This window comes from Onychomys torridus, chromosome 17 (assembly GCF_903995425.1).
Source record: "Onychomys torridus chromosome 17, mOncTor1.1, whole genome shotgun sequence".
Taxonomy (NCBI): domain Eukaryota; kingdom Metazoa; phylum Chordata; class Mammalia; order Rodentia; family Cricetidae; genus Onychomys; species Onychomys torridus.
This window is the reverse complement of record NC_050459.1, coordinates 24,644,898-24,657,556: the sequence shown is the minus strand read 5'-3', so window position 1 is coordinate 24,657,556 and position 12,659 is coordinate 24,644,898.

Sequence of the window (12,659 nt, the reverse complement as noted above, 5' to 3'; positions counted from 1 at the left end):
AGAGGAACAGAAGACAAATTTGAAATAATGATGACCAAGAGTTTCACCAAATTAACCCCAGACACTAATTTACAAACCCAGTATGCACAGAGAACACCAAACAAGATAAATTACATAGAATAAACCCCAGCACATCATGTTAAATCACAGAAAATGAAAAGCAAAGTAATGATTCTGAAATAAGCCAGAGGGGAAACCGCACCTTTCACTATGGAAAGGCAAAGATAATGATTAAGTCTGATACCTCAGAATCCATGCAGGCAAGAAGCAAGTGAAAGAAGGTATTTAAAGTATTGAAAGCAAGACAAAAACAGCATCCTGGAATCATCTCTGCTGTTAAATTACCTTCCAGAAGTGAAATAAGGACTTTCTCAAGTGAAGAAATATTGAGAGCCTTTGTTGGCTCTGGATAAAAATATTCTGGATAAGACCATTGCAAATTAATAGTGACATCATTTTTTCCCATAAGGCACAACAACCCTTAATATGTTTGCACTTAACAATGACAGGTGATGTAAACCTAACAGGATGAAACAGTGTGTCTATTGTTAGGTACCAGTACTCTGCTAACAGAAATGGCTCTCTTTAATATGCAGAAAATCAATAAGAATGTAGATAGTCAAACTCTGCACCAGCCATCAGCTGAACACAGTGGGCATCTGTAGAACATCTCTTTTAAAAACAGCAGAACACACTTGACTACCCAGTTCATATGGGACATTTAGCAGTCCAGGTCACATTCAAGACCATAAGATATACTACACATTTAAGAGAAAAGAAAGCATGAAATGTCTATGCTTGGAGATCAGAACACCATCTGAGTGTTAAACTAGAAATATATAAAAGAAAGGCATCTAGACTATCCCCGAATGTTTGGGGATTAAGTAATGTACTTCTAGATAACATGGATTGAAAAAGAAATCTCCAGAGAAACTAAAGCTTGAATTAAATCAGAGGTGTGTATAAAATCTGTGGGAAACATGGAATTTTACCATAGTGAATGACATACATTAATAGAAAATAGGAAATATGCAGATTTAATTATTTGTTTACATCAAAGAAATCTAGAGAAAGAAGAGTAAGGAAAACCCAATGTAAGAAAAAAATGAATAAAGAATTAATGAACTTGAAAAGGCAAACTAATGAAGAAAAAATAATGAAAAAAAAAGCTAGTTTCTTTGAAGTAAGTAAAATCGATCAGCCACAACCCAAACTAAGAACTGAAACTATAAAGAAGCTATCTGAAGATTAAGTTTTAAAATTTATGTATATGTGTATGCATGTGTATAAGAGTAAATAACTTCACTTCTTTTTTTATGTCTTATTGCTCCTGTTACTCCTTCCAGGCCTGTGTTGACTAGAAATGGTGAGAGTGGGCATTTGTGCCTTCTATGGGATCTTGGAAGAAAAACGCTATGTTTTTTCCTCATGGTGATTATGGTGATGGTGGCCATGGGCTTCTCATTTGGTCTGTATTTTGTGGAGAGGATTTTGTATATTTCTACATTATTGAGAAAGTTTTATTTTAATCTGAATTACATATTAATTTTGTTTAATGCATTGTCCCTAGGTCTGTTGTGATAGTCATATGGTAGTCATACTTTTTATTCTGTTAGTGTGAAATTCATATATTAAACCTTATACTCATAAAAGTATGTAGAGAGGTAGAAATATATAGATAGATGATAACTAGCTAGCTAGCTAGATGATAAATATAGATGGATGATAGATACATAGATAGATGATAGATAGGCAGAAAGACAGATAAATGATAGATAGAAGCAGATATAGAAAAAATAAAGGTAATATTCATATTTACATATCTTACTAAGAACACATAGATTACATCTAAGAAAACACTACTAATTTATACACATTACTAAGTGATGTGTTACTTTAAAAATGTTACAAACTATAAAATTCCAATTATATGACCTTCTAGAAAAGACAAAATTATGGATATAGTTAAAACATCAGCTAGGAACTGTGGGAGAAGTGATGAATAGGAGGAATAAAGTAGATTTTTAGGGTACTGAAATTACTCTCTGTGGTCTACAGTAGTAGACACAGGCAATTATAAGCTTGTCTAAATCCCTAGAATGTATCCTACCAGGATTGAATCATAATGTAAACATTGCCATTGCCTTGACCTTGGAGTTTACAGCTTCCAGAATTGTTAGAAATACATTTCTGCTGTTTCTAAGCTACTGGTCTATGATTTTGTGTCAGTAGCCCCAAATATGCTAAGATAAAACTAAATATAGGCATTGAGTAATAATGACATATCAGCCTAAGTTCAACAATTGTACCACCTGTCCCTTTGTAGTAGGATTGTGAATGACTGGAGGTTAGGCATGGCCATTGGTCTGGATATGCAGTAACATACTTTCTACTTCATTTTGCTGTGAACTTAAGGCTTCTCTGAAATAGTCTGCTACAAAATAATACATGTTAGAGAGAGTGAGAGAGCCCATGTAGCTTCTTTTATTTTTCCTGAGAAAGTATAAGTGCAAGAAGGGATGGAGGACACCAAGGCAACAAGGCCTTCTAAATACAACAGGACTAATGCACATATGAACTCACAGAGTCTGAATGAGGCAGTATTTACAGGGCCTGCATGGGTCTGCACCAGTAGGTGTCCTGGGGTCAAAAGGAGAAGTAGACACATGCTCCTATCCTTCACCTAGAAGCTATCTTCAATTGTTAACCACTTGCTAATGAGGGTTTAGCTTCCAGTGGAAAACTGTCAAGATGAATTTGTGTGTATGTATTTATGCATATACATGCACATGGAGTGCTCTTATGGTTTGGATGTTTGTACCACCACCCATATTCATGCTGTCTGTAACTTTATTGCTTGATTAACGATCTACTGTAGGAGCACACATAACTCATAAACTATACTGAGAAGGACTCTATAGGTCTTCTTCAGCTGACTGAGGAAGGATTAGAGAGAAGGGGGATGAACATGTCACTGTGGAAGAGGAATGTAATGCCTGCCTAGCCAGCCAGATGAACCCAGTCAGCCCTGGTGACCAAAGGGGAAACAGGTATCTCAACCAAATCTGCCCTTGCATCCCCATAACTTAATTCTCATGGTGAGTCCTTGGAAGTTTGCACAATACGAGAGCCCTGATGTCATGAATGATTTAGTACTGAAAAATGAGCTGGGGGAAATTTGCTTTTGCTGAGCTCCTCCTCACCTTATTCCCCACCACACTCCTTTTTTTTTTTTTTTTGTCATTGCAGATGTGGCAGAGTTACACCTCTGTACAGGACACAGAACAAGATTCTATATGATTAGAAGCAGAGCTCAGATCTTATGAAACATCGAACTTACTGGTCCACTGATCTCAGATATACAGCATCAAGAACCAGGAGAAGTAAGTTTATGTTATTTATAAATTATTCAGTTTCCAATACCTTGTTATGGGAGTGTGAAAAGATGAAGGTGGTCTTCTATGCTGTAGATGTAGAGAGGCAAATGGCTGCTTTTCTGAGCATTTAAAACACCCAGCAAATTGGGGATCTAGTCTTCATAATCCCATCATCAAATCTTATGCCCTGTGAAATGATATTTAGGATTGCTAGTAAGAAAATACCTGGGATGAGCCCATATTTATGTATTTGGACATATAAATCTATATAGATCATACCACTGTAGAAAGCTCTAATGAGCAAGGCCAAATGCTACTGAGAAGGGTGATCAGTGTAGGATCAGCAACTGTTGTCTGAATAATGGGATATGAAAAATAAAAACTACAATCAAGATGTTAAGCCATGAAAAACTTCACATCATGGTGCACAGCTCTAAAGGAGGGTTGAGAGTTCAAGGCCAGAATAAGGTATATAGCATACTGGATGCTGTTTCCAAACAAACAAACAGAAAATCACAATTTTTAAAAATGTACAGTGTTGGGCTGGAGAGATGGCTCAGCCGTTAAAGGCTAGGCTCACAACCAAAAATAAAAATGTACAGTGTGGAAGGCATGGAGGGTCTTGTACTCCCTGAGTTGTCTCTTCAAAGGCAGGAATATGTAAACCCGTTTTCTGCCTGGAAGGCTGGGGCAGACATGATTAATAGCCTGGTGACCTTTGCATTATCTATGTGACCGAGACCACATCAGATTCTCCCCCAGAACCTTATCATGAGCTTGTCACTCTACAGAACTGATCACTATGAAAGGTATTATATGTAGTCAATCTATAAACTCTATTTTCATGGTAGATATTACATGTATTTTACAAGGAGTTTCAATGTAGTCATGCCTTAAGCTTTATTGTGCACATGGGGTTGAGTTAATTACCACCAGGAAAAATTTCCACCAAATTGTGCTGTGCTTACTATGTCTAAAATAAACTACTCAGGGTCAGAGTCTAGGAGTTTGAACCCACACAGGCTACTGAGACCTGTTGAACCCAACTACCTTCTTGTCTCTCATGGATTGTTACTCTATAGGCTGTGGTGTTCACAGAGATCCCTGAAACACACGAGTGTCATCCTGAGGCGCTGTGCATGTTTATGTGTACATTTGAGTAGGTGTGTTAGAGGTAGGCTAGGAATAATGTAAATATGGAGCTATAAACAGAAGCTTCTAGAATTTCTATAGGTATGTATGGTCTTTATCCTGGCTTTTTGCTTGCTTAAAATGTATTTAATCATTAAAATACATATTCCTCATTTGTTTGTAAAATAGTTTAATAAAAAGTAGAGGATACTATAATTTTGTTATATTTGAAAAAGCAGGATGGGAGTTTCATTTCCTTCTTTCTGTTAACATTTTATTTCTTTATGATCACTTCCCACGCATTTCTTGTGTCATTCTATCCACAGTGCATATATTGTTTCTCTTGTTTCCCTTCTGACTAGCAATATCAATTTTTTTCACACTGCTATATTATCTATATCACTACTTACACAGCATTGTTGAACCAAATCTAAGCATCTACGACATCAAAACCCAACTATTGGAGACAATACCTTTCTGTCTTTTGATATTATGAAGCCTGCTTATAACCATCTTAGTGTCAGATGCTTTTTCCAGATCTTGTTTTTTTCTCCTTTGAGAAGATATATTGAATGAAATCAATAAAGAAGTATGTAAATATTCATATAGTTTTACGTAATTTCTAGGGCTCAATTTCTTTAAAAAGCCAGATTTCTAGCTTTTGTTTAAGCACTTTCCTAGAGTCCTACTCTCTAGTCTCCAAATCTTATCACCTATACTCCTTCAAAAACGCAGTACATTTATTTCTGTTGTTGTAGATGTCAAGGCACCCTTCCTCTATTGTTTTCTTTACTTTTTATTGAAATTTTTAATATAATATATTTTCATCATAGTTTTCTCCACCCTCCTAGATCATCCCCAGTCAAACAACTCTCTTTAATCTCTGTTGCCAGCATAATTCTAATAGTGAACTAAACCGTTCCTCTTCTTAAATAGAAGTAGAGCTAAATTAACACCTAAAGCTAAGCTTGTTCTGGACTTTATTTCCCTTGCTTCCAGATGTAGAAGACATGATTTTACTTTCTGAATGAGGCCTTCAGTGGCACAGATTGGTATTGGAAAAGGGTGGAAATTGCAATCAACTGGCTTATTTCTAGTGCTGTGAGGAATCCTAACATTGAAGCAAAGATGTATGAAGAAGAAAAAGGGATGTGATATTAAGCAGGAAACTTCCGCCATTTTGGCCTGAGTAGGTGAAGAAAATACATAAATAAAAATTAAATGAACAAAGGGCCTAAAACATCACATGAAAGGAATGAAAGTGAAACTTTGAATACAAATATAATTATACTTCTTTGGTGAAGCCCATAACCAGATTTTAGCAATGCCCATCTGGTTTGTTCATTGAATTGCAAAATGAGAGACTATAAATCAGAGTTGACAACGAGGTCTTATTTCTCTCTTTAGAGGTTGTAACTGAATAATAAATCACACACCCAGCATTGTGTACTTCTTAGGATTCAATCCCATGCTCATTGTTGGTACCTACAAATAGTATTTCCTACTATGTGATACACATGGAGAGCAGACTACTTCCCACTGCCTCCTCCTGTTTTAATTAAGCAAGTCAGTGAGGATGGAGTGGATCTGCCTGCAGGAGCCAGCAGGCAGAGGACTGGCTACCCATCTGAAAAACACTCAGGTTTTGGTCCTCTGATTGTCAGGATCAAGTTATTTTAAAAACACAGTTTTCTTACTTTAAACATTTCATGGAAAATGTGGCTATCTGTTAAAAGTTTAAACAGTCAGCAATAGAGAGAACAGTAAATTATGGTTTTAGGACTTTCTCCCTTCCAGTCTTCCCAACTACTGTAGAAGTAATTGTTGGTGTAATTATCCATGGAAGCTTTAAGTGTCTGTCTTAACCTCTATGTTTACATATATGTACTTTCACACAAATACACAAAACATGTAGACATACAAGTGCATGTGTTTATTTTAGGATTCTAATGAATTATATTGAATACATTATATTTTATTTGTGACATAATATGATTGTGAATATTTCTCTATTGTTATGTATACATACACATCTCTATAAGTGAATATACATTTATATGCTATTTAAATAACACTGTATTATTTCCATAATTTACAATAATTTACTGAATAATTTATCATTAAACCACACTTGGATGGTATCCAGATTTTACCTTTTAAAAAGTAATGTGTGGTAAAACACACACACACACACACACACACACACACACACACACACACACACACATATATTTCTAACCATTCAGAGTTCAGATGTCAATAAATAAAATCAATATGATAATTATATATGAACATTTAAGTGTTTGTAAACTTTGCCAAAGTAATCTTTGATTGTATAGAAGAATAACAATTCTTCTTATACATTTGCCAAGAGTGTATAGTATAAACATATTTGCAAAAGGGCAGTAGAATGTTTGCCTCCTGTAACTAGTTTTCTCCAGTTGTGCCCAGACCCACAGACCTGTAGCCGCTTATGAAATAATCACTCAGGAGCTTATATTAACTAAAACTGCCTGGCCATCAACTCAGGCCTACCACTGACTAGCTCTTATATTTAAACTCAGTCCATTTCTGTTTATTTATATGTTGCCATGTGTTCCATGGCTTTACCTGTGTGCCATTGCATGCTGCTCCCTAGACAGACGGCTGGCATCTACTAACTCAGCCTTCCTTTCCTCAGAATTCTCCTTGTCTGTTTATCCCACCTATACTTTCTGCCTGGATACTGGCCAATCAGCTTTTTTATTTATCAACCAATCAGAGCAACACATCACAGCATACAGGACATCCCACAGCAGCCTCCTATTGTAAAGGTTACACTCAAGTTTTTAAAGAGCTTATTACCCAAATTGTACTTCTTTTTCTGTAGATTTCTACTTGCATTATTTCCTTGTCTTTCCCCTTCTTTTTCTCTTAGTTGTCTTTTTATTGATTTGGGGTAAATATATTGAGGGAAGTTTCTTTTTCTTTTGCTTGGACCAAGTACCTAAGTTTTTTGTTATTACCAGTGTTGATCCCCTATTTGGTTCTTCTTGAAGCTAAGAAAATATAGTGTACCAGTGATATTCAAGAAAGATTATGAAGATAAGTTGTAGTAATTATGTGAACACATACATAAAACACTGTCAGCCAATTTTATTTCTATCTTATTCCTATGTCTTGGTCATATTTTATTCCCAAATTTAAATATCTTTCTAATTGTGTTATTTGCCCTGAATTAAAGAGAGGTATCTATATCAATATATGGCTTCTAGAGTAATTATCCATCTTCACATGTCAGTGGCAGAAAGAAGAGGTCTTTATTTCTTATTGAGAACAGGTAAGGATACATGCTAAAATTCTACTTTCCTAAACATAAGCTAATGTCATAAGCTGGTATCCCATTCCCAAATAAGTACTACAGGCGTGATTAACGTAACATTTACATTTTCATAAACTTTGCCGAAGTATTCTTTTATTGTACAGAAGAATAACAATTTTCCTTACACATTTGCTAAGAGTATATAGTATAAGACAATTTGTAAAAATACAGTAGAAAAGGTTGCCTCTTGTTCCATATACAAATAATTCAAGCAAGACCAATAACTTACTTCCCCATGTATTTCACTTGTTTTATGACTGAAAGTATTTTAGACCAGTTTGCCTTCTTTCTTAAAGAAGGGTTACAATAGGCATACTCTAAGGTGACCAATAGTGATCCCCAATATGGCAGATATATCTGTTTAATCCTTTTGTCTATGGGCTATATGTGTTTTTTTTAATAGTCCCAAAAAAGTTCATGAATTCAGAGCTTATTCCTCAGTGTGATGATGTACAGCAAGCAGCTCTTTGTGCACACTGATAATCTCAATTATCAGCCATCACTCAGGAGATTGCACTGATCTGTGCCCATGGACACTGTTTCAGAGGCTGATACAATCATCGCAAGGATCCTGGTGGGAGGGATTGGCTTTATTAACCACAATGGTACCCCAGAATTCCGTGCCACAGAAGGTGAGGAAGATCAAAAAGTATGGACATGGGTTTTGGATGGACCAGCTGTAGGAAACTCCTCTGACACTGTGGCTGATGTGCTAGAGACCAAGATCCTGTGTGACTTCTTAACAGGCACTGAGATAGAGACTTGAAAGGATCACATCACCTTCCTTGGTCAAGTGATGATATAGTGACCTGAACTGGTGATGGCTTTAGTCAAAACAGCATTGAGAGTGGTAAACAAGATCCTGTAGCAAAATCAAAAAGGAAAACTGTCTATTATTAATGGTCATCATTACCCACTCACTGGTCATCTTTGCCTGTAGAAGAACCTAGGCTATACTTTGTTTTACAAGTACTCCTGCAAGCACCTTCTAGGTGGGAGGGTGGTGGATGCCAAAGAAAATAACACATGCTGTCTGGATCCACTCACAAGGCAGAAGTGATACTATAGTGCTCAGATTCATCCCAAGGGAACTCTGTATCAGAGGACCATGGTATACTATATCAATCAGAGTTATTCCCACCTCCCAATGATTGAGAGAGTATGGTCATAGCACAACAGTCCAAGAAGCACCTGATTGCGTATTGTGGATGGGCTGTGTGTGGGCATAGACTGAGGTCCATATTCTTTACCTAGGAACTGATAACTTATGACTGACACTAAGGCCCTGTTATGTACAAGATGGTCAAGCATGGTGATTTGGTGTGTAGTCATAGCTGATGGTCAAGACCTTGGTCTTTAGAGCATTAACCGTGATGATGGGCACCCTGCTGAAGTCTATCACCATGGATACCCCTAACAAGTCCTTTTTCTTCTATGAGTGAGGTTGTAAAAGTGCCTGTAGACCCTGGAGAAGAGCAGCAGCATCCAGAAGAGATTCTTCACAGTGGGGATTAAGGTTAAGATCACACTGTGCATTTTTGCGCTATCCACTTAGAAGCAATGCTCTACATCACAGTGGGTGACAGAGGCTGCCTAGTCATGGGCCATGATGACTTCTGGTTGGCTTCATTTTAATATAGGGATAACATCAACCCAGATCAAATTTTGAATACCCTGCAGCCTTATGAGAAGTGGCTGCGTTGAGAGCAGTTGTGAATGGTGAGTTATTGAAGGGTTACATCCCAGAGTCTCCCTTTTTTGGGTACTATCTATGCACAGATCCACAATATGGGTTCTTTAGGTGCTTTTCAGAGAAAGAGAGAGAAGAGAAAGTCCTGAGGGGAATGACAGTTTCTCCTTGTGAAGTCTTCGCAGGGTGATGCTGTCCTGGGAAAGCCCTGGGTTCCCTCTTCTTCAGTCCCCTGAGCCCAGTCACCCCAGATTCTCAGATACTATGCTTGCCTCTGGTCTTTCTTGCTCTCGCCTATTCCAGCCAGGCTGATACCCGTGGGGCAGATGGCTCTTCCTGGCTGCTCTTGAAGGGCCTGCTATCTCTGTCCTCCATTCTCCAGGAAATGATCCTCTCCTGTCCTGCCTCTGGCCCCTTCTCAGGTTGCAGCCATTTCAGCTATGTGGCACTCGGGGCAACTGTCCTACACCCAGTGGAACTATCCATTCCTTTCTGCTGGCTTAAGTCTGCCTTGAACCCTGTTCCTTAGGTTGTCCCCCAATTCTCGACCCTGGGGAAGAAGCTGCTCTGACAGCTGCATTTCCTTTCTCTCTGACTTGATATTGTCTTCAGGTGTGCTGTCCCTGTGTTCTCCCCTTAGATGTAGTCAAAGCCTTGACAAAGTGTGCACATTTTGGGGTTACAGATGTTTCATACTTTGTTATGTAATCTGAATTTGGAAAACATGCTTTTACAAAAAAGCCTATTTCTCCTCAGACATATTTTACATTGGGTCATGTCTTATGTTTCTCCCCCTGCACATACTATGATACCATAGTCTCTCACCATGACCAATACCACGCTGCTTAGGATGGCACAATCCAAATGTGAGAGCCAGATAACTCTCTTGTCTTAATAATATGTTCAGCTTTAAATACTTCATTGTTGGGAGGCCTTGATGGTCAGGGGTTACAGTCTATCATGGGCTGGCAGCTCTCTCCAAAGTTTAGCAACATGAAGGACTCCCTCCCCAGTGAGGCTTCCTGCTCTCTACCTGCCCTTAGGTGGAGAATGTCTCTAGGCCTGGAGGACTGACCTTATCTGAAAATAGGCTCAAAGCCTGGAAGCCTGATTTATCTTTAGTGTGATCCTGGGCAGTTTTTTGTTAGAAGTTTTCCCCCTGCTGCACATATGGTAACTAAGACTTGTACTAGAAGCTTCGCTATAGGATCCTACTGCCACTAACCCAGCCAATGATAGGAGCATGCCACTTAATGCAAATTAGGGTTTGTCCCCAGGCTTCTTAATCCTATATATTTGCTATACTCTGGAATAAAGTTGAGCTGATTTGCCGTAGTCATCTCCCAGAGGACTATCTCTGACGTGTCCACAGTGGTCTTAACCCTGTTAAGTGGTAGAACAACACCTCATAACAGTCCTAAAGAAAAGACTAAAGTATTCTCCCTCCAGTGTTACTTGTCTTAGCAATAGATAGAGCAGCACTTATGATGACGTCTCTGTGATTAGGAGTCATAAAGATACAATTTCACTGTTGCTTGTAGGCTTTCTCTACTGATGTTCAGGCTGACTTTGATAAAGTAATTGGTCATCTGGAAAAACTCACAGGGCAAGGAACTGTTGGAAACCATTTGACCTTGCACCTAGACCCTTTCTTGTTGAACCAAGAGGAAATCCTTCTTCAGCCAACATCTTCATTCACAGATTTCTGGGGGAGGCAGAAACCAAGGCCCCAAATAAGTGATTCTTGTCTTCTCAACCCACAGGAATTGTAGGATTCCCATTGTGTTGCTTAGGCTAAGAGCTTTGCAGTGGTTTGTTGTTCAGCAATAGGCATGACAGGTGTTTTGATTAATAAACTAATACTGTTGCCTCTTGACTCATCAGGACTCAGGTTTGTAACAGAGGTGCACACCTGTTTTGAGGCATTGCTTTGTGTGGGCTGCAGAAGAATCACTTTCAGGACAGTCTGGGGGAGAAAGAAAACACAAACAAACCACAAGACTCTCAGAATACAGGACATGGGGCACTTATTTTTTCCCTTGCCCCCCACTTGGACAGTGTAATCAGGACCTCAATTGATTGCTCTTCTGAGTCCTTGACTCTTCCCTGTTTCCTCTTCAGTAACTATTTTAGACTTTGTCTGACTTTAAGGTTTGACTCCAGACTCTATTCAATCTCTTCAGCTTCTTTCCCTGCATCAGTGTTTTCCATTATCTTCATAGAATCTTCTCCCCACAAGACTCAAGTCCTGTTTCTCTCTATAAAGTCAAACACGTCATGTTATCCCATCTTCTTGCTTGCTTTTTACTTGGACTGACTGTACCACTTGTCTATTCTCTTCAGCTCACCTTCACTCAACCCTTCCCACCAATAACTAATACTTGCTCACTTTCTCCTGTCTGTACAAGCAAATAATGAAACAATCCCACCTTCAAACCACAATAGCACAAATAAATAAGCCAGCAACAACAGAACCAGAATCTGAATTTGCTACTCATTTAAACTACCCAGAAAAGCAATCTATACTTGAGTCCACCTGAGATACCCACTAAAGAATTAAAATTTGCTGGATCATTTTCAAATAATTTAAAGATAAATTTTAAAAATGCAAATGTAAATAATCTTCTGTCTATCAAAACTTTCTACTTCTCAAGCTTCCTTGTGGCTCTATGGTTAGCCTCTAGCCACTGCTTTAGGCAGCATCTAAACCTCCTCATGAACAGGCCTCGTTGCTTGGGTCCATTTCCTTCACTAAAATCTAGTGATATGAAAGCAAGTCTGCATTCTCTGTTCCTGAATGTCTTGAGAAATATGTTAAACATCTATATTCAGAACTATATTTCTGTTGGGATGGTTTCACCAAGGATGAGTTAGAAATACAGCTCCAATCACTACTTCCTTTAAGTCCCTGGACTCTAGATTCTGAATGTTTTGCTAAAAACTACTTTCCTAATGGTCATTTCTGGCTGCTACTGAGTAAATTGAATCAACTTTTAAATTCACTCCTTATATATCCAATTTATTATCACATTAAGAAAAGTTGTTTATTCTATGCTAGAATCTCATTTGCCATCTTTCAGAAGACACAGATTCCTTGGCT